The 26,736-nt window shown below is 46.8% G+C and overlaps 1 protein-coding gene and 1 non-coding gene across 2 annotated transcripts in view; both read left to right on the top strand.

The window, feature by feature from the left end:
• IRF6 (interferon regulatory factor 6) overlaps positions 1 to 26,736 on the top strand; it is a 235,657-nt gene that overhangs the window by 139,819 nt on the left and 69,102 nt on the right. The gene's annotated exons all lie outside the window — the stretch shown is intronic.
• LOC119931181 lies at positions 26,018 to 26,124 on the top strand. The gene has a single exon (XR_005452038.1). It is a non-coding gene; the product is annotated as a U6 spliceosomal RNA (small nuclear RNA).

The following is a 26,736-nucleotide window of genomic DNA, read 5'->3' on the forward strand; positions in this document are numbered from 1 at the left end:
CCCCACCTTACATAGCCACTTTCTTTTCCTGCTACTTCCCAACCTGCTCTCTTCTTTCTTCTCAAGATAGGTAACCTTTCTATACCTTTCTGTTGACTCCATTTCTTTGCTCACTGTGATCTCCTAATTTGGAATTCCCTCCCTCCCCAAATATGGCAGACCACAGCCTTTCTCATATTCAAAGCCCCCCAGAAAGCTTACCTCCTCCAACTTGTCTTCCTTATTTCTCAGCATCTAATTAATCAATGGCATTTATTGAGCACTTTCTGTGTGCAGAACATTGTACTAAGCACTTGGGAAAGTGTAATACAGTAGAGTTAGTAGAAGTGATCCCTGCCCACAAAGAGCTTACAGTCTCTTACAGTTACAGGCAGGGAATGTATCCGCTAATTCTGTTGTATTGTACTCTCCCAAGCGTTTAGTACAGTGCTCTGCAAAAAGTAAGTCCTCAATCAAGTGTATTGATTGATTAATAGAGGGGAGCTTGCAATTTGTAAACCTATCTTTAATCATCTGTAATCAATCAATCAATCAATTGTATTTATTAAGCATCTGTATTGTATTCTCCCAAGTGCTGGGAACAGTGCACATAGTAAGTGCTCAATAAATACCATTGATTGATTGATTCTAATCCTGGCTCCACCACATACCTGCTGTGTGATGTTGGGTAAGTCACTTAAGTTCTCTGGGCCTCAGTTCCCCCTCATCTGCTGAATGGGGATTCAATACCTGTTCTCCCTGCTACCCAGACTGTGACCCCCATATGGGACCTGATTATCTTGTTATCTACCCCAGTGCTTACTGCTTGGCAAATGAATTACCTATGCTTGCTGCCACACTGCATTATAGTTTCCATTTTGATTGTACTCTCCCAAGTGTTTACTGTGCTGTACACATAGTAATTGCTCAATAAGTATAGTCGATTGATTGATTTTGTGTTGCTTGAACTTACCACCTACCAGCTGCAGTGGTGGTCCCCTCATGCTGGTAACAGTAATCGTGGTATTTGTTAAGCACTGACTATGTGCCAGGCACTGTACTAAGCACTGGGGTGGTTACAAGCAAATCAGAGTAGACACAGTCCCTGTCCCACATGGGCCTCACGGTCTCAATCCCCATTTTACAGATGAGGTAACTGAGGCACAGAGAAGTTAAGTGACCTGCCCAAGGTCACACAGCAGACAAGTGGCAGAGTCAGGATTAGAACCCATGATCTTCTGACTCCCTGTGATCTATCCTCTATGCCCTCTAGACTGTACACTTGCTATGAGAAGGGAAGATGTCTGCTAATTCTGTTGTATTGTACTCTCCCAAGCATAGTACTGTGCTCTGGGAAAGGGCTCAATAAGTATGAGTGATTGTTTGATAGGTCATGCTGTTTCTGTCTTGGGAGCTGGTGAGCAGCAGTTTCATTCTTGGCCTTCATTATTTTGTAAACTTTAACCATGGACCTGCTCAACCTCCACCACTTCCAGACTGAGGAGTGCTCTAAACACACACACACACACACACACACACACACACACACACACACACACACACACACACACACACACACACACACACACACACACACACACACACACACACACACACACACACCCCTACCCACCTCTACATGATTTCATACATTCACCCACTCTCACCTATTACTCCCCCACTCTCTTACCCCTCATTTTCTCTCACTGCCTCATTTTCTCTCACACTCATACATACACACACACATGCTATCCACTTTAATCGGTTGGACTTGGGCCTCAGACACACAACCATCTTCAAATCTTGTCATGGAGTTGCCTTCGGAGGTTGTTCCTTGGGAAAAAGAAGAGGAACTCATAGGCCTGGTGAACTGAGTGCCAAGAGTGGGTGGGAGAGGGAAGAAGGAGAGCAGGGAATGGGAGAGAGGGAAGAAGAAGAGAAAGGAGAAGAGATGGAAGAGGAGAGGGAAAAAAGGTTAGAGAGAGGGGAGGGGGGGAGAGGAGGGGGAGAGAAGGGAGAGAGAAGGGAGAAGAAAGTGAAAGAGAGGAGAGGAGAGAGGGAAAAAAGTGAAAAGGGAAAGGAGAGAGGAGAGAGGGGAGAAAAAAATGAAAGAGGAGAGGAGAGGGGGAAAAAGTGAAGGAGAAAGGAAAGGAGAGGGGAAGGGAGGGGATGAAAAAGGGAAAGACAGGGAAGAGGTGAGGGGAGAAAAAGTGAAAGAGGGGAGAGGAGATGGGAGAGAGGGGAGAAAAAAGTGCAAAAGGGGAGAGGAGAGAGCAGAGGGAACGATGAGGTGGGTAGAAGACTGATAGCCTTTTTCTAACACATGGGGGCTGTGAGGGTCTTCCTCAGCTTTGAGGGTGGGCTTTGTGGAGTTTGGGCATGTGGGTGAATTTGAGTGTGTGCACTTCAGGGTAGGGGGCATGAGTGAAGCTGTGCCTTTCTTCGGTGGGTGAGGGTGAACGGGGGTGGCTTTCTGTGGATGAAGTGTGGGGGCAGGCACGGTTGTGTGCTTGGGACAATCGATCAGTGACATTTATTGAGTGCCAATTGTGGGCAGAGCAGTGTACTAAGAGCTTTGGAGAGTACAATACAATTGAGTACACTCTATGTGTGCCGTTGTGTAGGTGGGTGTTTGTGCCAAGGCTGTGTGTTGGGGGCACATCATTTGCCACCAGCTGAGCAGTGGGGGCCCAGCGGGTCAGAGTGTCTGCTGGGTCAGCGTGTGTCCATTTGTCTCCGTGGGAGCCAGAGGGTGTGCGAGTCTTGGAAAGGCCACGGGTCGGGGTCAGGCTGCGGTCGGGGGTAGGACGAGGGCAGGCAGGGCCAAGCAAGGGCAACCAGAGTGGCTCTGGTTACAGTAAGTGGCTCGGGTTACAGCGGCCTCTGGGGCCAAGGCCTGGGCCCGCCCAGGGGGATGGGGGTGGTGTGGGTGGGGGGCTGCCGAGGCTGCCGGCCTAAGGGCTGGGAGGCTGCGGGCTGGGAGGCAGGAAGGCTCCTCTCCTGCACGGCAGGGCTTTGGCGGATGGCGGGGCTCAGAGGCAAGAAATTATCTTCCACCGCGGGCTTGGTTTATTTTTTCTTCACTAGCTGGCGCAGACAGCCAACCCGGCCGCACACCGGCTGGCCGGGCCCAGGGTCACAGCTGTTCCCAGCCGGGGGTCTCTGGCGGGGCTGGGGAGGGGCGGGAAGCGGCAGCTGCTGAGCTTGCCCGGGGGCAGGTCCACGATGCTGCCCCTGGCCCAGGCCTAGAGGCCCGGGGGCAAAACCTGGGGGCCTGGGGCCGGACGGGCAGGCCAAAGCCTGCTCCACCCCTGGACAACTAGTTGGGATCAGCTCCCTGAGCCAGTGGGGCCCTTAACTCCTTTGCTCCTGGACGAGGGTATGTGTGTGTGCACATACGTGTTTATGCACACATATATATGCACATATACACGTGAGTGTGTGTATGTGTTCATCTGGGCGCATGCATATGTGTACCTGTGCTGATCTGCATGTGTGTTCACGTGTGTGCATATACATATGCGCACATATATGCATGTGTGGGGTACGAGTGTGTGTACATGCATGCATGTTTGGTGGGAGGGGGAGAGGGAGGGCAAGGCGTCTTCCTGAGGTTGTTTCTAAATTTATTGCTAATTCTCAGAGTTTTCTTTTTTTTTCCCTGAGGAACCACAGCATGGTAAGGAAAATCTCCGGGAAGAAACTTTAAATTTAGAAACAATCTATGGGAAACCATGCTGCTCCTGGCTCTGGTACCAACACCTCATGTCCAGTGGCAAGCTGCGGCCCTCCAGGGGGCACCCTGTCCCCCGCTCTTATAATAATAATAATAATCATTATTATTACTACAGTATTTGTTAAGTGCTTACTATGTGCCAAGCACTGTTCAAAGCACCAGGGTAGATACAAGGTAATCAGGTTGTCCCACGTGGGGCTCACAATCTTAATCCCCATTTTACAGATGAGGTAACTGAGGCACAGAGAAGTTAAGTGACTTGTCCAAGTTCACATGGCAGACAAGTGTTGCCACCCCCCCCCCCCCGCACTCCAACTCTGCCCCCACCCCAATCCAGTGGGCCCCCTACCCCACCAAGCCACCACAGGCTTCGGGCCCGTAGCTCCCTTCCTTCCCCCATAACTCACCCCCAGCCCCATGTGGGAACCACAACAACAATAATAATAATTATGGTATTCTTTTACTATGTGCCAGGCACTATACTAAGCGCTGGGGTAGATATAAGCAAATTGGGTTGGACACATTCCCTGTCCCACATGGGACTCAGTCTTGATCCTCAGTTTACAGATTAGGTAATTGAGGCACAAAGAAGTTAAGTGATTTGCCCAAGGTCACACAGCAGTCAGGTGGTGGAGTAACATTGGAACCCATGACCTTCTGACTCCCAGGCCTAGGCTCTATCCACTATGCCATGCTGCTTCTCTATGGAAGCAAAACTAAAACAACAATTCTGAGAAAGTGAACTTCATATGTGAACACGTGTGTGTGCGTGTGCATGCAGTACTCTGCACACAGTAAGTGCTCAATAAATACGATTGAATGAATGAATGAATGAATGGTGCTCTCGGGTTAAAGGGGACACTGAACCCGAATGAAAAAGCAGAAGAAGAGTTTTCCCAGGACTGAGTCAGGGGGCTGTGGGTGGGAGTGGGATTTCGGGGTCGTTTATCCTTAAATGAAGACCGGGCAAAGCAGAATCAAAGCAATCATGCGAATTCCCAGCTATTGTTTTGGAGTCAACGGCGCAAGCCCTATTGATGTAATAGGACCCAAACGGGCCCTGATCAGCCCACACCTTGGGGGGGGGGGGGGGGAGGGAGAGAGAGAGAGAGAGAGAGAGAGAGAGAGAGAGAGAGAGCGAGAGAGCGAGAGCGAGAGCTAGCTCTGAAACGGGCGGGTGTGATCGCGCAATCAGGAAAACGAGGTCACGGAAGGTGGTTCCGCACCGCAGTGTGAATCACGGAGGAAAGGAGAACGGGAGTGAGAGGAATTCCCGGGATACTGCAGCGAAGGAGAGAGACACAGAGGGAGAGAGGGATAGAGAGTGTCAGGGATAGAGAGAGAAGGTAGAGATAGATAGAAGGATAGAGAGAGGGGGCTAGTGAGGAACTAAGATAGAGATAAGAGGGATAGAGAGGGGGAGAAAGGGTTAGCGAGAGAGTTAGAGAGTGAGGGATAGAGAGAGAGGATAGAGATAGAGGGAGTGTTAGAGAGCGATAGAGAAGATAGAGGTATAGGGGGGAGAGTGAGGGACAGAGAGGCATAGAGTGGGAAAGAAGTTTAGGGAGGGGGGAGAGAGAAGATAGGGAGAGAGAGGGGAGAGAGGGCTAGAGAGAGAAGATAGAGGGAGCAAGGGATAGAGAGAAGAGAGGGGGAGAGAGGGCTAGAGAGAGAAGATAGAGATGGGGGATAGAGATGGGAGAGAGGGTTAGAGAATTAGAGATAGAGAAGATAGAGGTATAGAGGGGAGAGAGAGAGAGAAGATAGAGATAGAGGGAGACAGGTGGGAGAGAGGGATAATAATAATAACAATGATGGTATTTGTTAAGTGCTTACTATGTGCCAAGCACTGGGGTAGATACAAGGTAAGTAGGTTGTCCCACGTGGGGCTCACAGTCTTAATCCCCATACAGATGGGGCAAGTGAGGCCCAGAAAAGTGAAGGGGCTTGGCCACTTGTCTGCTGTGTGACCTTGGGCAAGTCACTTCACTGGGCCTTAGTTACCTCATCTGTAAAATGGGGATTGAGACTGTGAGCCCCATATGGGACAGGAACTGTGTCCAACCCGATTTGCTTGTATCAACCCCAGCGCTTAGTACAGTGCCTGGCACATAGTTAAGTGCTTAACAAATACTATTATTATTATTATTATTATGTGGCAGAGCCGGAATTAGAACCCATGACCTCTGACTCCCAAGCCCGGCTTTTTTCCACTGAGCCATGATGCTTCTAATAATAATGATATTTGTTAAGCATTTACTATGTGACAGGCACTGTTCTAAGCGCTGGGATAGATACAAGATAAGTTGGTTGTCCCACGTGGTACTCACAAACGTAATGACCGTCGCCGCGCCTTCCCCCCCTCTCACCCCCCGCCTCCGGGGTCTGGGGTGGGGGCTCCGCCGTCTTCCCGTCTTTCCTCTTCCTTCCCCCCCGCCCTTCTTTCTTTTCCCCTTCAGGGTGAGAGAGAGGGCTGGGGGATACGGTGGCCGGCGGTCCCCCCCACTCCCCTCTCCCCGGTCGGTGTGGCGGGTCACGTCTGGCGGGGGGACGGGCCGGCCCGCCCCCGGCGCTACGTTTTCCTTTCTGTTGTCCCGAACCGGGGCGGACTGTCCTCAGTGCGCCCCGACCGCGTCGCGCCGCTGGGTTTTCCCCAACGGGGGGCTTCAGTCGCCACGTTCTTCTCTCCTTCCTTCCCCACTCCCCTTCTCTCCCCCCGTTCCTCGCGTTGGGAGGCTTGTGGGGGCGTCGGGGAAAGGGAGAGGGAAACCAGAAAAGATGTCCCTTCAAGGCCCTACTGAGAGCTCACCTCCTCCAGGAGGCCTTCCCAAACTGAGCCCCTTCCTTCCTCTCCCCCTCGGCCTCCCCTCCATCCCCCATCTTACCTCCTTCCCTTCCCCACAGCACCTGTATATATGTCTGTACATATTTATTACTCTATTTTACTTGTACATATCTATTCTATTTATTTTATTTTGTTAGTATGTTTGGTTTTGTTCTCTGTCTCCCCCTTTTAGACTGTGAGCCCACTGTTGGGTAGGGACTGTCTCTGTATGTTGCCAACTTGTGCTTCCCAAGCTCTTAGTACAGTGCTCTGCACACAGTAAGCGCTCAAAAAATACGATTGATTAATCCCCATTTTACAGATGAGGCAACTGAGTCCCAGAGAAGTGAAGTGGTTTGCTCAAGGCCACACAGCAAAGTGGTGGAGCAGGGATTAGAACCCACGACCTCTAACCCCCAAGCCTCCAACTTGTACTTCTCAAGCGCTTAGTACAGTGCTCTGCACACAGTAGGCGCTCAATAAATACTATTGAATGAATGAATGAAGCCTGTGCTTTTTCCACTAAGCCACGCTGCTTCTCTAGCAAGGAATAGAGAAAATATAGAGATAGAGGGGGAGAGGGTTAGAGAGTGGGAGATAGAGGGAGAGAGGGATAGAGAGAGAAAAGATGGAGAGAGGGAGAGAGGTGGGAGAGAGTGTTAGAGCGAGAGACAGCGAAGATAGACGTATGGGGGGAGAGAGGGATAGAGAGAGAAGTGAGAGGGGGAGAGGAGTAGAAAGAGAAGACAGAGATAGAGGTGGGAGAGGGGATAGAAGGATAAGGGGGAGAAGTGAAGGGGGGTTGGAGAATGAAGAACTGAGAAAATAGAGATAAGAGGAATAGAGAGGGTGAGAAAGGGTTAGAGTGCAAGGGAAAGACAAGGTAGAGATAGAGAGAGGGTTAGAAAGTGAGGGATAGAGAAAAGATAGAGATAGATGGGGAGAGGTGGGAGAGAGGGGATTAGAGACGGGGATAGAGAGAGAAAAAAGAGATGGAGGTATAGAGGGGGAGAGAGGAGATGGAGAGGGGGGAAGAGGGAGTTAGAGAAGACAGAGACAGAGGGAGATGGGGGAGAGAGGGATGGAGAGAGAAGATAGAGATGGAGGGATAGAGATAGGAGAGCGGGTTAGAGAGCTAGATAGAGAAGACAGAGGTACAGAGGAGGAGAGAGGGATAGAGAAAGACGAAAGAGGTGGGAGGGGGGTTAGAGAGAGGAACAGAGGGGAGATAGAGGGAGAGAAGTGGGAAAGAAGGTTAGAGAGAGGGATAGAGAGAGAAGATAGAGATAGAGGGAGAGATGTGGGAAAGAAGGTTAGAGAGAGGGATAGAGAGAGGAGGTAGAGGGGAAAAAGGAGAGGGATAGAGGGGGAGAGAGAGTTAGAGAGGGACAGAGAGAAGGCAGAGAATGAAGGTGGAAAAGGAGGGATAGGAAAAGAGAGAAGCAGAGTGGCTCAGTGGAAAGAGCATGGGCTTTGGAGTCAATGGTCATGGGTTTAAATCCTGGGTCTCCCCTCCCCCTGGCTCCCTCCCCCTGGTCCACCCGCGGGACAGACCTCCCTCCCCCCTCCGGCTCCTGTTCCTTTCGCTTCACACAGTGAATAATTCACCTGCAGGGAAGCAGTCTTTTGCTCACCCCAGACTCCCCAAGAAAGGCCAGTTCCCGGAAACACAACGCAACCGAGCAAAACTTTATGTCAAATTTCAAGCATTTTTTCTCTTTGTAGAAGACGTTTCAGTCAATTCTTCATCACCCCCTCCGGCCCCCAGCCCACACATATACCCTCCCCCCGACACATGCCTACATACACACACACACACACACACACCCTCGACAGCGGCGCCGTGAGCAGGGCGCCCTCTGCTGGTGACCTGGATTATTAAACTCGTTGTGGGCAGGGAATGCGTCTGTTTATTGGTGGATTATACTCTCCCAAGCGCTTTGTACCGTGCTCTGCACACAATAGGTGCTCACTAAATACGATTGAATGAATGAATGAATCAGACCCACCCCTCCTAAACTCACCTTTCTGGCCCCTCCTACAATCACCTTTCCCTCTCGAACCCAGCCTTTCCACAATTTCTTTACTATTAGGGTCAGGCTTGCAGCCCCACTCTTCCCAGAGTGCAGACAAGACCTTGAATGCTCCGAGGCACGACTGAAACATGCTGAGAGTCTCTGGGTAAGGTTGAAAAACCCCACTGTGAGCCCGTTGTTGGGTAGGGACCATCTCTATATGTTGCCGATTTGTACTTCCCAAGCGCTTAGTACAGTGTTCTGCACACAGTAAGTGCTCAATTAATACGATTGAATGAATGAATATTAATAGTCATCCCTGGGGTCTCCTCTAAAATCTAGCACACTTCTAATTCTGAACTCAAAATGCCTTCTCTGCAGCCCGGTCCAGGTCAGCCCAGCCTGTCTCCCCTGCTTTCACAGTCAGCCCTTCCTACTGGGACCACACAGGACTGAGTGTGTGTGTGTGTGTGTTTGTGTGTTCGGGGGCGGGGGGAGGATATCAGTTCCAGGTTATATTCCCAGATTTTCCTTACTGTTACATCTGGTGAAAATTTGAGTTAAATTCTTGTTTTCCGTCTCTCTCTCCCCCCTTCCTTCCATTGCACTTGCCACACTAAAGTCTGAAAACATTATTCCTTTGGCAGTGAAAGGTTTGGATTTTGTAGTTCACACAGAATTGGATTCTACTGACCACTCACTACAGTGCCCTGCACCCAGTAAGTGCTCAAAAAAAATATTGATGGATTATAAAAGGAGCAGCACAGAAATCTAGGATTCCACACGGCCCAATTGTTTACCATAACTGCCTCGTTACTGGTCTCCTTGCCTCCAGCCCACCTTACCCACACCACAGCAGGAAACACTTTTCTGAAAAACAACACTCATCTCTTCCAAAAAATCCTTCAATACTTCCCAATTACCCTCTGAATCAAACAGAAACTCCTCCCCATTGACTTCAAAGCTCTCCATCTTGGACTTCTCCTTAACTATATGCTCTCTTCCAGAGCCACATTCCAGATCCAATCTTTGCTCCACCTAAATACAACTAACCATCCCTCACTCTCTAACTCTCTATTCTCCTGCCCCTATCCTGTACCTTTCTCCTGGCCTGGAGTGCCTAGCCCTCAGCTTCACCAAATCATCTTAATAAATCAATCCTCTAGGCTGTTAACTCCTTGTAAGCAGGGAATGTGTCTACCAACTGTGCTGCACTGAACTCTTCCAAGCACCTAGTACAGTGCTCTTCACTCAGCTCCTCCTGTAGATTTTAAGTTTCTTGTGGGCAGGGAATGTGTCTACTGACTCTGTTATATTGTACTCCTCCAAACACTTAGTTCAGTGCTCTGCACACCGCAAGTGCTCAATAAATATAATTGATTGAGGGAATAAATATACTTGATTTATTGAATCAATAGTTTTTTTAAGGACTTACTGTGTGCAGCACACTGTCCTAAGCACTTAGGAGAGCTCTCCTGTAAATCCTTTATAAAATGCCACCTTCTACAGGAGCTATACCTGATTAACTTCTCTTTTTTCCCCTACACATGTTGGTAGAACCTGTCTACCAACACTACTGAATTATTGAATTATTAGAGAAGTAGCGTGGCTTAGTGGAAAGAGCACGGACTTGGGAGTCATAGGTAGTGGGTTCTAATCCCAGCTCCGCCACTTGTCAGCTGTGTGATTTTGGGCAAGTCACTTCACTTCTCTGTGCCTCAGTTACCTCATCTGTAAAATGGAGATTAAGACTGTGAGCCCCACGAGAGACAACCTGATTACCTTGTATCTATCCCAGCGTTTAAAACAGTGCTTGGCACATAGTAAGTGCTTAACAAGTACCGCCAAACTAGCTCTCTTCCTCCCTTCAAAGCCCTACTGAGAGCTCATCTCCTCCAGGAGGCCTTCCCAGAATAAGCCCCCCTTTTTCCTCTCCTCCTTCTCCCCTCCCCATTGCCCCCCTCCCTCCCTCCTTCTGCCCTACCCCCTTCCCCTCCCCACAGCATTTGTATATATTTGTACATATTTATTACTCTATTTTATTTGTACATATTTACTATATTTATTTTATTAATGATGCATATATAGCTATAATTCTATTGGTTTTGACACCTATCTACTTGTTTTGTGTTGTTGTCTACCTCCCCCTTCTAGACTGTGAGGCCGTTATTGGGTAGGGACCGTCTCTATATGTTGCCGATTTGTACTTCCCCAGTGCTTAGTACAGTGCTCTGCACAAAATATGCGCTCAATAAATACGATTGAATGAATGAATGAAAAATACCATCATTATTATTCTCTCCCAAGTGCTTAGTACAGTGCTCGGCATACAGTAGGCACTCAATAAGTACTGTTGATTGACTGATGAATTAATCGAAGCTGGTCACTGCAACCCACATCCGCCTTCACATTGTATTTATTTGTTCTTGCTTGATTCATCTACTTGTGCTCGTTTCGCATCGGCAGGGACCGTGTCTACCAACTCTGACATATTGTTCTCTCTCCAACGCTCACTACCGTGCTCTGCACACAGTAGGCACTCAATAAAATCGACTGATTTGGGGCTGTGCTCAAGTTCTCTGAACTATTGCATGTTTGGCAACAAATGTGCGCTTGTGTTCGCCAGTGGGTTGCGAGGGCCACGCTCAGGGGATGATGATTCTGCTGAATCCATCAGTGGAGGATAGAAGGGAGCGGGCTCCTTCTCTCTCCTCCCCTGCCGGGTAAGAGGCCGTCCCCTCCGCCCTCTCCCTTCCTGCCCTCATCCCATGCCATCCCATCCCATCCCACCCCACCCCAAGCTCCAGGTGGAATGTGTGATCCCATGCTGCCCCCACGTGGTCATTCGGGGTGCTGCAGTCTGTGCAAACCACAGTGGATTAGAGGGCATGGGAGGAGGCAGGCAGGTTATACAAACCCTCGGCCCCCCGTTCTAATCAATCAATCAATCAATCAAACGTATTTATTGAGCACTCCCACCACGGCCGAGGAACTCTCTGCCTGCCCCCGGCCTGCTCCGTGTACGCTGGACTGAGCCTCCTCGATTCCTCTTCCACTGCAACTTAATGAACCATCAGGTAATAGCAATCAATCAGTTAGTGGTACTTACCGAGAAGCAGCACGGCGTAGTGGATAGAGCACGGACCTGGGAGTCCGAAAGTTATGGGCTCTAATCTTGGCTCTACTACTTGTCTGCTGTGACTTTGGGCAAGTCACTTTGTTTTTCTGTGCCTCAGTTATTCCATCTGTAAAATGGGGATTGAGACTATGAGCTCCACATGGGAGAGGGACCGTGTCCAATCTAATTTGCTTGTATCCACTCCAGTGCTTAGGACAGTGCCTGGCACATAGTAAGTGCTTAACAAATGCTGTAATTATTATTACTATTTATTACCATTATCATTATTGAGGACCCCAGCATGGCTGCTGGAACGCTTGGCGCCTGCCATGCCAAGCTTCCTTGCCTCCTTTTCCACTGTGGCTGAATGAACCAGCCCGTTGTTGGGTAGGGACTGTCTCTATCTGTTGCCAAATTGTACTTTCCAAGCGCTTAGTAGAGTGCTCTGCACACAGTAAGCTCTCAATAAATCCAATAGAATGAATGAATGAATGAACCATCTGGTAATTGAAAGCAATCAATCAGTGGTATTTATTGAGCACTTACTGTGTGCAGAGCACTGTACTAAGTGCTTGGGAGAGTGCAATACAACAGAATTGGCAGAAACGTTCCCTGCCTACATCAAATTTCAGCCTGGCCTCCCTTCATGCTCTGGACTCGCCAGCCAGGCGGAATGAACTGTCTTCCTTTGCCACTGCCTAGGTCTCCTGCTCCCCGGCATGCAAGATCTCTGCTCCAAACGCGCTGCCACCCCAGAACTCGCACTGGCTCCCCTCCATGCCATCAAGTGGACCCCAACCCGGCCTGCTTTGCACCACCTCAGTGGGAAACAGAACTGACCCCTGCAGTGGGAAGCCTCTGATAACCTCTTGAAAACTAATAGCTGCTGTAGCCGTTGCTCAGAGGAACCTGAAATGAAGGAATAAGTATGGCCCAATGGATAGATCATAGGCCTGAGAGTCAAAGGATCTGGGTTCTAATCTAGCCTCCGGCACTTGTCTGAAACCAACAGCTGGAAAGGGGGAATAAGGAAGCAAGAAGCACTGAACAGGAAAGAGGAAAGGGAAACAATGAAACAGGAAAGGGGAAAGAGAAGAGAAACACAGGAAAGGAAATACCTTGGAAAGCTGGATAAGCTAAGAGTGTGTGTGTGTGTCCTGCCCTCTGACCCTGACTTCAGCTGGACAGAGCTGAGGCTCCAGTTCCAAGTCCAGCCAGCTCAACTCCAAGACACAGAGCTGGGCATAGGTGGTCCCCCGGGTGAACCTCCTCAGTTCCCATTCCAGGCCACACTTCACTGCTTCCCAGATCATTTTTCTAAAAAATTGTTCTGTGCACATCTCACCACTCTTCAAAAATCTCCCTTCTTCCCTCCCTGACAGCCATCTTCAATTGTTCACTCTCCAATGGCTTCTTCCTCACTGCTTTCAAACATGCCCTTGTAAACTCCATCCTCAAAAAAAGCCCTCCCTTGATCCCATGGTGCCCTCCAGTTATCACCACATCACCCTGCTATGATTTCTGTCCAAACTTCTTGAGCAAGTTGTCTCACCCACTGCTTCCATTAATCAACTGTATTTATTGAACATTTTTGTGCAGAGCACTTTACTAAGCACTTGGGAGAGAATAATATAATGAAGTTGGTAGATATGTTCCCTGCCCAGAATGAGTTTAAGGTCTTGAGGGAGATACAGACATTTAAATGAATAATAATATTAATAATGGCATTTGTTAAGCACTTACTATGTGCAAAGCACTGTTCTAAGCACTGGGGGGGATACAATGTGATCAAGTTGTCCCACGTGGGGCTCACAGTCTTAATCCCCATTTTACAGATGAGGTAACTGAGGCTCAGAGAAGTTAAGTGACTTGCCCAAGGTCACACAGCAAACGTGGCAGAGTCAGGATTCGAATCCATGACCTCTGACTCCAAAGCCCGTGCTCTTTCCACTGAGCCATGCTGCTTCTCTGGGTATGTACCAAAGTGCTGTGGGGCTGAGGGAGGGGTGAATAAAGTGTGCAAATCCAAGTGCAAAGGCGACACAGAATGGAGTGGGAGAAGTGGAAATAAGGATTTAGTTGGGGAAGGCTTCTTGGAGGAGATATACTTTTAATAAGGCTTTGAAGGGGGAGAGAACAATCATCTGTCGGTTATGAAGAGAGACGGTGTCTAAGGCCAGAGGCGGGATGGGGGGGTGGGGTGCTGATAGACGAGACCGAGGTACTGTGAATAGGTTGACATTAGAGGAGTGAAATGGCCGTCCAGGTTGTAATAGGAAATCAGGGAGGTAAGGTGGGAGGATGTTAGGTGATTGAGGGCTTTAAAGCCAATGGCAAGGAGTTTCTGTTGGATGCAAAGGTGGATTGGCAACCACTGGAGGCTCTTGAGGAGGAGGGAAACACAGACTGAAGGTTTTTGTAGAAAAATGATCTGGGCAGCAGAGTGAAGTATGCACTGGACTGAGGAAAGACAGGAGGCAGGAAGCTGATGCAGTGATCAAGGTGGGATAGGATAAGTGCTTGGATTCAAATGGTACCAGTTTGAATGGGAAGGAAAGGGTGGATTTTAATGATGTTTTGAAGGTAGAACCAACGGGATTTGGTGACACATTTTTATATGCACTGAGTGAGAGAGTGGAGTTGAGGATAAAGCCAAGGTTGTGGGCTTGTGAAATAGGGAGGATGGTGGTACTGTCTACAATGATGAGAAAGTCAGGGGGAGGACAGGGTTTGAGTGGGAAGGTCTTTCCTTGACCCCCTCCAATCTGGCTTCAGCCCCCTTCATTCTATGGATACTGCCCTCTCTAAGGACACCAATAACCTCTTTCTTGCCAAATCTAATCCATCTTAATCCTCCCTGACCTCTCAGCTCCCTTTTGATACTGTGGACCACCCCCTTCTCCTGAAAATGTTATCTAACCATGGCTTCACTGACACTGTCCTTTCCTGGTTATCTTCCTTTGTCTTTGGTCACTCCTTCTTAGTGTCATTTGCAGGCTCCTCCTCTACCTCCCCTCCTTTAACAGTGGGACTCCCTCAAAGGTCAGCTCTGAGTCCCCGTTTATCCTTTATCTCTTCCATCTTTCTCTAACTATCCAACTTCCTTGAAGAAGTAGCAAAATAATAATAATGATGACGATGATGGTTTTTGTTAAGCACTTACTCTGTGTCAGCAGTATTTAATGCTGGGGTAGATGCAAAATCATCCCATCAGATAGAGTCCGTCACCCACTTTGGGCTCACGGTCTAAGTAGGAGGCAGAATAGGTATGGAATCGTTTCACAGATGAAGAAACTGAGGCACAGAGAAGTTAAGTGATTTGTAGTGTGGCCTAGTGGAAATAGCGTATGCTTGGGAGTCAGAGGCCCTCTCAGGATCACAGCTGGAGAGTTTGCAGTACTCTAACAGTCTTGGCTATGGGAGGGAGAGTCAAGCAGAGGCATACTCATTCCAGCCCTAGTTTGGGCAGTAAGTAGCAAGTGGAAGGCAATTTGCTACATGTCAAAACTCACCCGTGCTGGGCAGCAGCGGCATGGGAGAGAGTCGAGAGCGGAGACTCAAGTTTATTGCGTGGAAGAAGGTAATGGTAAACCACTTCGGTATTTTTACCAAGAAAACTCTGTGGATACACTACTAGAACGATTGCAGAGGGAGCTGGGGTGTTCTGCAAGAGAAGTGTCCATGGAGTGGCTATGGATCGGAGATGATTTGACAGCATAAGACAGGACAAGGGAGTTCTGGGTTCTAATCTTGGCTCCGCCACTTGTCTGCTGAGAGGCCTTGGGCAAGTCACTTCGCTTCTCTGTACTTCAGTTACCTCATTTATAAAATGGAGATTAAATCATCCTCCCCCCGACTTCCACTGTGAGCCCCATGTGGAACAGGGACTGTGTCCAACTTAATTGTCTTGTATCTACCTCAGTACCTGGTATAGTGCCTGGCATAGAGTAAGTGCTTAACAAGTACCACAGAAAAAATCCAACAGACCACCACTCTCCCCACCTTCAAGACCCTACTAAAAATCAAATCTCCAAGCCTTCCCTGCCTAATCCCTACTTTTCCCCTTCTAGTCACCCTTGCTTTTGAATCAACTACTTTTGAATCAACTATTCCCTCGTTAAGAGAAAGTTTGTACTCTTAAACTTTTTGTTACTCACCCTGCTCTCAGCCTCACATAACTCATGTTCATATCCTTATATTCCACTACTTCCCTTACCCGTGATTTATTTTAAGGTCTGTTTCCCCGGCTAGATTGAAATCTCCTTGAGGTCAGGAATTGTGTTTACCAACTCTATTGCATTGTACTCTCCCAAAGGCTATTAAGTGGAAGCAGTGTGGCCCAGTGGATAAAGCCCAGACCTGGGAGTCAGAGGACTTGGGTTCCAGCCCCAGCTCTGCCTTTTGCCTTCTGTGTCATTTGAGGTTCATGTTGTATTTGTTTAGATCTTACTATGTGCCAAGAGTTGGGGTAGATACAAATTAATCAGGTCAGACATGGTCCCTGTCCCACATGAGACTCATAGTCTAAGAAGGAGGGGGAACAGATATTGAATCCCCATTTTACCAATGTGGAAACCAAGGCACAGAGAAGTGAAGTGACCTGCCCAAGGCCCACTGAGCAGGCAAGGACAGTGCTGGGATTAGAACCCGAGTCCTCTGACTCCTGGGTTCTTTCCACTATGCTCTTTCCACTAAAGCTATATTGCTTCCCTTCCCAGTGTTTCTCCTAGAGCTTCTTCAGCCTTCATTGTTACCTTAAGCACTTTGGATTCTTCCACCTGCCCCTGTTGCAGTTATGTACAGAACTTAGAACTCTATTCTTCCTCCTGTTTGTAATTTATTTTTATGTCCGTCACCTCTGCTAGACTGAAAGTTCCTCAAGGGCAGGGATCCACTTTACTTACTTAATTGTCTACTTTATTGTTCACTCCCAAGTGCTTAGTACAGTACTCTGCCCAGAATAAGAATTCAGGAAATACTATTCATTCATTCAATTGTATTTATTGAGCACTTACTGTGTGCAGAGCACTGTACTACTAATTGACCAGGAATGTCTTTATTGTTTTAGTAATAATAATATTAATTATAATAATTATAATTTTGGTATATGTTAAGCACTTACTACATGCTAAGCACTGGGGTAGATACAAGATAATTGGTTTGAACACAGTCCCTGTTTCACATGGCGTTCACAATCTTAATCCCCATTTTACAGATGAGGTAACTGAGGCACAGATAAGTTAAGTGAGTTACCCAGGGTCACACAACAGACATGTGGCAGTTTTGCTTTATCCTGTTGAGTCATGCCCAACCCGCAGCAACTCCATGGACACATCTCTCCCAGAACACCCCACCTCCATCTGCAATTGTTTATGTGTATCTATAGGGTTTCCTTGGTAAAAATACGGAAGTGGTTTACTATTTCCTCCTTATGTGCTGTAAACTTGAGTCTCTGCCCTAGACTCTCTCCCATATGGCTGCTGCCCAGCACATGAGTTTTGACTTGATGAAACAGATGGCCTTCCACTCGTTAGGCACTGCCCAAGATAGGAATGGAATGAGTATGCCTCTGCTTGACTCTTCCTCCCAAAGCTGAGATGGGTAGAGTACTGGAAACTCTCCAGGTGCAATCCTGAGAGGGGGACATGTGGCAGAGTGGGGATTCAAACCCTTGTCCTCTAACACTTGCAAAACCTGTGCACCTTCCACTAGGCCAAACTGGTTTGATTAGGATGGCGCCTTCTTCAGAAGTTAGAGCAGAGGCCATATCTTTGAGAAGCAGCATGGCTCAGTGGATAGAGCCCTGGCTTTGGAGTCAGAGGTCATAGGTTCAAATCCCGGCTCCGCCAATTGTCAGCTGTGTGACTTTGGGCAAGTCACTTAACTTTTCTGTGCCTGTTACCTCATCTGTAAAATGGGGATTAAGACTGTGAGCCCCACATGGGATAACCTGATCACCTTGTATCCTCCCAGTGCTTAGAACAGTGCTTTGCACAGAGTAAGCGCTTAACAAATACCATCATTACTATTATTATCTTTCCATTCTAGCTAGTCTTCTCTGGCTTCAGAACTTTGTCTTTGACAGTGGTTTAGAAAGTCTCTGCAGAGCCATCACGGTCTCTTAAGGGTTCTCCCTCCTTGTTGTGTTGAGTGGAACCCTCTGCCCTCTTCAACTATACCGTGGCAGTGCTTGCAGGGTGTCCTGACTCTGGCTTCCACTGGCAAACAGTGGGTCAGGGTCATGGGGAGAGTTCCAGGATAATGATACAGTGGTTACTTGGCTGCAAGTCGGTACTTTGATCTATGGTGGTGTCAGCTCTGCAGGCTCACCTTCTTAATGATTGCCTGGTTCAAACGACCAGCTCAGCTGCAAACATTCCAAAATTTACCTGGGGGAAAGTCAGGTGCTTACATGTCAATCAACAAGGAGTGGTTGAACTTCCTGCTTCTGGAGGAGGTGTGGGGAGGGGGATCATTTGCATAATCTGCCTGCCAACAGGGAATGGGCTGTTCCCCTGATGACACTGTTATTTTGTATTCACTACAATTTGATTTGATTGCTGTTAAGCTGCTATAGTGGAATTATATTTCTGCAACCACATGTATACTCCTTACCTCTTTCCTATGCAAAGAGAGGTGACTATTCAGCTCTCCCTTGTGCTTAATATAGTGCTCTGCACACAGTAAGCACTCAATAAATACAATCGACTGACTGACTGATTTATATGCTGTGACTTGTGTAGACACCCACTATCTTGTGGGAGGGATTGGCTGTTAGGGGACCCTTTCAAACCTCAGCTGCTCACCCCACTGACATGTTCTGGGGTTTCTTTTAATGGTATTTGTTAACACTTACTAGTGGCCAGGCACTGTACTAAGCATGGAGGTAATTACAGGCAAATCAGGTTGGACACAGTCCCTAACCTATATGGGGCTCACAGTCCTAATCCCCATTTTATAGATGAGGTAACTGAGGCACAGAGAAGTGAAATGACTTACCCAAGGTCACACAACACACAAAGTGGCAGATCCGGAATTAGAAGCCAGGTGCTTCTGACTCCCAGTCCTATGTGCTATTCACTAGACCACACTGCCTCTCTAGTCTCCTGGAAGACTCCCATGCCTTCTGAGGACTCTTTTCTTAAAGTCACAGGATGGTGGCCATAATTTTCCTGGCAATCTTGGGGTGCAGTAGCTGGAAGCTTTCTGACAGCAGATGAAGGGGAGAACTAGCTCAGGGTGGCCTTTGAACTTGGATGATTTGGGTTGGCCGTGCAGGCAGAGGAGAAACTGGCCCAGAGCTGATGAAGGAGTCTGGAGTGGGTTTGGGCTTGTGCTGTCTGGCTGGGCCCCAGTGCTCTGCATAGAGTAAACGCTCAATAGATACTTTCGATTGATTGATTGATTGATTGATTGTCCCAACCTTGAGGCACTTCGGCTATTAAATCACATGCATCGGATCAACTGGAGTCAGGATCTGAGTCTCGGAAGAGGCCAAGAGACCCCGGGGAAGTCTCCGGTTTGTTCCATAATGCAAAAATGGGAACGGGGCATCCCACCAGGCTGCCCGAGGGTACACTCTCTGGGAGGACACTCCCATTTGGCACTGTGACATTGCCCGAGAGACTATATGCCTTGGCTGGTTCAGGCCCTGGCCTGCTCAGGAGCCAGTGACTCCCTTTCCAGAGAGATGTGGATTAGAGTTGGGTAATGGGTCAGAGGGTGGTTGTCAGTGACTGGTTGGAAACCCGTGGAAGTGGTGGAGAGGGAGCCTGAAATGGTAACGGGTCAGGAGCCTAGCCTGGAGGCTGTCCTCCGGGAGGTTCTCCAGCTGTTGAATGGTCCTTTCTCAGCAGATGCTGGTGGGTTGACGATGGATGCGGTTTCCGCCCCTGAGGCTTTGGGTCCCCTCTCACTGGTGGAGGGCCCTCTATGGTCTCCGGAGAGGACTCATCTAGACTGTAAGCTCGTTGTGGGCAGGGAATGTGTCTGTTTATTATTATATTGTACTCTCCCAAGCGCTTAGTTCAGGGCTCTGCACCAAGCATTTATTCATTCATTCATTCAATCGTATTTATTGAGCGCTTACTGTGTGCAGAGCACTGTACTAGGCACTTGGGAAGTACAAGTTGGCAACATATAGAGATGGTTCCTACCCAACAGTGGGCTCACAGTCTAGAAGGAGGAGACAGAGAACAAAACAAAACATATTAACAAAATAAAATAAGTAGAATAAATATGTACAAGTAAAATAAATAAATAAATAGAGTAATAAATACGTACAAACATATATACATATATACAGGTGCTGTGGGGAAGGGAAGGAGGTAAGGCGGGGGTGGGATGGAGAGGGGGAGGAGGGGGAGAGGATGTTCATATTCATATTCAACCAATATGAGTGACTGACTGGCTGATTGACTTCCCACCTTGGTCTCCCTGCCCTGGTCTCAGCTGGAAGTCTGGGTCACTACAGACTTCAGGCCAAAATGGACAGAAGAGCATTTGCGACTCTGAGTTGTTGCCCCTGGACAGCGAGAAAATCTGTGAGGTCTGAGACCCAATCCCAGAATGTGTTGGCAAGAAAACAATCTCTCTTAATCAATCAGTGGTATTTAGACTTCTAGACTGTGAGCCCGTTGTTGGGTAGGGACCGTCTTTATATGTTGCCAACTTATACTTCCCAAGTGCTTAGTACAGTGCTCTGCACACAGTAAGCGCTCAATAAATATGATTGAATGAATGAATGAATTTATTGAGGGCTTACTATGTGCAGAGCACTGTACTAAGCACGTGGGAGAGTTCAATACAACAGAATTAGCAAAAATGTTCCCTGCCCTTACAAGTTTACAGTCTAGAGGATGAGCTTAGCTCTGCCCAAATACAGGCTCCCGTCTGAACCAGTTGAAAGAGCACGGCCTGGGGAGTCAGAGGACCTGGTTCTAACCCCAGGTCCACTACCTGCCTGTTGTATAACCTTGGACAAGTCACTTCACTTCTCTGTGCTTCAGTTTCCTCATCTGTAAAATGAGGATTAAAAACACTGGTTCTCTCTCCCTCTTAGACTGTGAGCCCCATGTAGGATAGGGTCTATTCATTCATTCATTCAATCATATTTATTGAGCGCTTACTGTGTGCAGAGCACTCTACTAAGCACTTGGGAAGTACAAGTTGGCAACATATAGAGACGGTCCCTACCCAACAGTGGGCTCAAAGCGGGCTCTAGAAGGGGGAGACAGACAACAAAACAAAACATATTAACAAAATAAAATAAATAGAATATGTACAAATAAAATAAATAAATAGAGTAATAAATACGTACAAACATATATACATATATACAGGTCTATAGCCTGGACTGATTGTCTCATATCTACTCCAGCGCTTAGTACAGTACTTGGTGCCCAGTAAGCTCTTAACAAATGCCACAATTACTATTCTTATGTCATTCCTTCATTCAGTGTTATTTATTGAGCACTTACTGCATGCAGAGCACTGAACTAAGCGCTTGGGAGAGTACAAAATAACAATGAACAGAAGCAGCATAGTGGATAGAGCATAGGCCTGGGAGTCAGAAGGTCATGGGTTCTAATCCTGACTCCACCACTTGTCTGCTGTATGACCTTAGGCAAGTCACTTTACTTCTCACTTCTCTGGGCCTCAGTTCCCTCATCTGTAAAATGGGGATTATAAGTGTGAACCCCACATGGGACAACCTGATTAACTTGTATCTACCCCAGTGGTTAGAACAGTGCTTGGCACATGGTAACAGCTTAACAAATACCATAATTATTATTGTTATTATTCTCCCCTCTTCTAGACTGTGAGCCCATAGTGGGCAGGGATTGTCTCTGTTGCTGAATTGTACTTCCCAAGTGCTTAGTTCAGTGCTCTGCCCACAGTAAGCCCTCAAAAGATATGATTGAATGAATTCCCTGTCCACAATGAGCTTACAGTCTAGAGGGGGACACAGACTTTAAAATAAATAAATAAATTACAGATATGTACATAAATACTGGGGAGCTGGGAGAGAGGGATGAATAAAAGAAGCAAGTCAGGGCAAAGCAGAAGGGAGTGGGAGAAGAGGAAAGGAAGGCTTAATCAGGGAAGGCCTCTTGGAGGTGATGTGCCTTCAAGAAGGCTTTGAAGAAGGGGGGAGCAATTGTCTGTCTGAAATGAGGACGGTGGGAGTTCCAGGCCAGAGGTGAAATGTGGATGAGGGGTCGGTGGTGAGATAGACAAGATCGAGGTACAGCAAGAAGGTTATAATAAGACACCATTGGAGGAGAAGATCACTTATGAGGTCTTCGGTGGCTGAAAAGGCCAGAGTCACAGTCCCTGCTACATAGGGGGATGATGATGATGACAATTATGATAATCTGGATAATTTAGGACTCAAGTGGCCCTTTGGGTCCAGGTTGATTCTGGCACTGTTGAAATTCACCGAATAATTACCATCTCGTCCACTTCACTCTTTCGCAGAGCCTTAAATCTGGGCTACACTACTTAATGAAATGCAAATTGAATGTCCTATCCTGTTGAACACATTAGGATTATGTGAAGAGGAATAGCTTGGAGAAGTTAAATAAAATATCAATTAAAAAATAATAGCAAGCATGGCATGAAATTGTTTTAATCTGATACTGCTGTTTTCCCTTTCAATTGGAAAAAATCCAAATCTAAGACTAATTATGCAGCTCCGTTCAACCAATGATCAGGAAGCTGTTTGATCAGCTCCAAATGCAATTTGGTCCTTGGGCTAATCACTTTTGAGTAGTCATTACCTAAGTTCAATCTTTTGAAATAATAGGGAAAGGCTGTTTATGGTAGAACAACTTATATTTATGAGAGATGGAACTTTTAATTCCATGAATAAACCACTTAATGCTTCAATTCCAGTATTATTTAGAAACCCTGAAAGGTCACTAGAACAGTCAGGCTGGGCAACATGAGACAGCAGATAGAACATGATTTTTTGAAAACTTAATAGAGACTCCAATTTATAAATCGAGCAGAGAAAGCTAATGGGTTAAGTTTCAAAAGCCTCATGTGATTTTTGTTAGGTGCTTACTACATTCCATGAACTGTACTAAGTGCTGGGGTTAGATTCAAGATAATTAGGTCAGAGACAGTCCCTGTCCTACAGAGAGCTCACAGTGTAAGGGGAAGGGAGAAGAGATACTGTATCCCCATTTTACAGATGAAGAAACTGAGACTCAGAAAAGTAGTGTGGCCTAGTAGTTAGAGCCTGGACCTGGGAGTCAGAAGACCCAGGTTTTAATCCTGTCTCTGCCACTTGTCTGCTGTATGACCTTGGGCAAGTCACTTCACTCCTCTGTGCCTCAGTCCCCTCATCTGTAAAATGGGGATTCAGGCTGGGAGCCCCATGGGGGACAGGAACTGTGTCCAACCCAATTTGCTTGTGTCCACCCCAGTGCTTAGTAGAGTGCCTGGCACATAGTAAGCACTTAGCAAATGCCACAATTATATTTAAGTGAGTTGCCCAAGGTCACACAGCAGACAACTGGCAGAGCTGGGATTAGAACCCAGCCCTCTCATGTTAAAATAATTTTACAGAAAAAGAAGCAATAATCACCTCATCATAATCATGTGTACAAATTCACAACCTTGTATCTGAAGGTATCTTCTGAACTCTTAGATGTCCTCTATTTTGAGGCTTTTATAAATTAATTTCAAATATAATTTTGCTCTCAAAATTTACCATGATTCTGATCATAATCACAAATAACACCTTAGACTCTTCTTAGCCAACTCTCATCGTACTGTTTCCTGTAACTCCAGTTAAAAGGAGAGGAGCTTCAACAGCAAACACATTCAGAGTTCCTTTATACCTCCTTTCCAGTGAGTCCCTTATATTGTCAATAATAATAATAATACTATTTAAATGCTTACTGGATGCCAAGCACTGGGGTAAACTGCAATCAGATCAGACACAGTCACTTAACTGTTAAATCACTTAACTTCTCTGGGCCTCAGTTCCCTCATATGTTAAATGGGGATTAAGACTGTGAACCCCATGTGGGATGGGGACTGTGTCCAACCTAATATACTATCTACCCCAGCTTTTAGAACAGTGCTTGGCACATAGTAAGTGTTTAACAAGTACCATAATTACTATTATTATTATTACACAGTCCCTAGTACACATGGGGCTCACGGTCAAAGTGGGAGGAAGACAGACATTAAATATCTATTTTAGAGATGAGGAAACTGAGGCTCTGAGTAGTTAAGTGATTTGCCCAAGGTTACACAGAAAGCAACTGGGGAGCCAGGATTAGAACCCAGTCCTCCTGACTGCCAGTCTGGAGCTCCTCCCATTGTTTGATTGAATGATTAATTCTATAGTATTTATTGAGCACTTACTGTGTGCAGAGCACTGTACTAAGTGCTTGGAGGTGTCCTATCAGTCTCTGCCCCTGCCTTCACCTTTGGAGTGCAAGGTGTCATCTTAAAACCAGTTGTGTTCATCCTAACTAATCTGCCTCACTTGAAGTTGCAATGAGAGATCTGCAAGTGGGAATCAAATATTCTCCTGTAGATTGTAAACTCCTTGTGGGCAGGGATCACATCTGCTAACTATTTTACTGTATTCCCCTAAGTGCTTAATGCAGTTATCTGTACACAGCAGACTCTCAATAAGTGCCAATGATTTAATAATAATGATAATATTAATAATAATGATGATGATTATAATAATAATATTTGCTCATTCATTCAGTCATATTTATTGAGCTCTTACTGTGTGCACAGCACTATACTAAGCACTTGGGAGAGTACAATACAACAATAAACAGATACATTCTCTGCTCCACACGAGTTTACAATCTAGAGGGAGTTTATACTGTTAAGCGCTTACTATGTGTCAATCACTGCTCTAGGTGCTGGGGTAGATTCAAGCTAATCAGGTTGGACACAGTCCCTGTCCCACATGGGGCTCACAGCCTTAATCCCCATTTTACAGATGAGGTAACAGAGAAGTGAAGTGACTTGCCCAAGGTCACCCAGCAAACAAGTGGCAGAGCTGGAACTAGAACCCAGGTCCTTCTGAAGGACTCCCAGGCCTATGCTCTATCCATTAGGCCAGGCTGCTTCTAATCTGGTCTGTGTTCTGCACAGAACAGACTATAAAATCCTGGAAGGTAGGGATCATGTCTACCAACTCTAAAGTACTATACTCTCCCAAGTGTTTAGGACAGGGCTCTTAGTGAGTGCTCAATAAATACCACTAATTCATAGATATAATTTTGGCCTTTTAGTCCCTGTTAACCAGAGGGCTTTCTATGTAGGGGTATATAGAGCAGGAATTCCTTCACCTGAGGACATCTACTGAATAAGGATTTGGGGGCTCTTTATCCCATTCAACATTTCCTTTTGTTTTTGAGCACTTCACTTTTTGAATTACAAGTGAAAGAGGCTTTGAACTATTTGATGTTTACTGGGAAAGTTGTGGATTTCCTTTCAATAAGAATTTCAGCTAAAGGAGGGGAGGGGTAATCAGAGTATATACTGATGGTAAAATTGATTAAACAGCTAAAGAGCCCAGGCTTGGGAGTCAGAGGCCATGGGTTCTAATTCCAGGTTTGCCACTAGTCTGCTGTGTGGCCTTGGGCAAGCCACTTAACTTCTCTGTGCCTCAGTTACCTCATCTGTAAAATGTGGATTAAGACTGTGAGCCCCAAGTGGGAAAGCCTGATTACCTTGTATCTACCCCAGTGTTTACAACAGTGCTTGACACATGGTAAGCACTTAACAAACACCATAATAATAATAATAATAATATTTTTTGCTCAGAGCTGAGAGAGGTTATGTGCTAGATGAGGCTGATAGACTCATGTGATCTGGGGTTAACTAGGGAAGATTTGTTGGAGCAGGTGAGATTTTATGATAATAATATTAATGGTATTCGTTAGGCACTTACTATATGCCAGGCACAGTTCTAAACACTGGGGTAGATATAAGATAATCAGGTTGGACACAATCCCTGTCCCACATAGGGCTCACAGTTTCAATCCCCATCTTCCAGATGAAGGAACTAAGGCCCAGATAAGTTTATTCATTCATTCATTCATTCATTCATTCATTCAATCATATGTATTGAGTGCTTACTGTGTGCAGAGCTCTGTACTAAGCACTTGGAAAGTACAAATTGGCAATATACAGTGACGGTCCCTACCCAACAATGGGCTCACGGTCTAGAAGGAGGAGACAAACAACAAAACAAAACAAGTAGACAGGTGTCAATACCATCAGAATAGATAAATATTAGTGACTTCCCCAAGGTCACATAACAGACAAGTGGCGCAGCCAAAATTAGAACCCAGGTCCTTCTGCTCGCTTCGGCAGCACATATACTAAAATTGGAATGATACAGAGAAGATTAGCATGGCCCCTGCGCAAGGATGACATGCAAATTCGTGAAGCGTTCCATATTTTTCTCTGCCGCTAATCTCCTTACCGTGCCTCGTTCTCACCTGTCCCGCCGTCGACCTGCGGCCCACGTCATCCCCCTGGCCTGGAGTGCCCTCCCCACATCCGCCAAGCTAGATCTCTTCCTCCTTTCAAGTCCCTACTGAGCGCTCACCTCCTCCAGGAGGCCTTCCCAGACTGAGCCCCCTCCTTCCTCTCCCCTTCCTCCACCGCTCCATCCCCCCTGCTTTACCTCCTTCCCTTCCCTACAGCACCTGTATATATGTATATATGTGTGTACATATTTATTACTCTATTTATTTATTTATTTTACTTGTATATATTTATTCTATTTATTTTATTTTGTTAATATGTTTTGTTCTGTTCTCTGTCTCCCCCTTCTAGACTGTGAGCCCACTGTTGGGTAGGGACCGTCTCTATGTGTTGCCAACTTGTGCTTCCCAAGCGCTTAGTACAGTGCTCTGCACACAATAAGCGCTCAATAAATACGATTGATTGATTGATTGATTGATTCTGCCTTCCAGGCTCGTGCTCTATCCCCTAGGCCATGCTTCATTCCCTTAAAAGCAGAATGGCCTAGTGGATAGAGCACAGACCTTGGAGTCAGAAGGTCCCGAGT

The sequence above is a fragment of the Tachyglossus aculeatus genome, chromosome 7, assembly GCF_015852505.1.
Source record: "Tachyglossus aculeatus isolate mTacAcu1 chromosome 7, mTacAcu1.pri, whole genome shotgun sequence".
Classification (NCBI taxonomy): domain Eukaryota; kingdom Metazoa; phylum Chordata; class Mammalia; order Monotremata; family Tachyglossidae; genus Tachyglossus; species Tachyglossus aculeatus.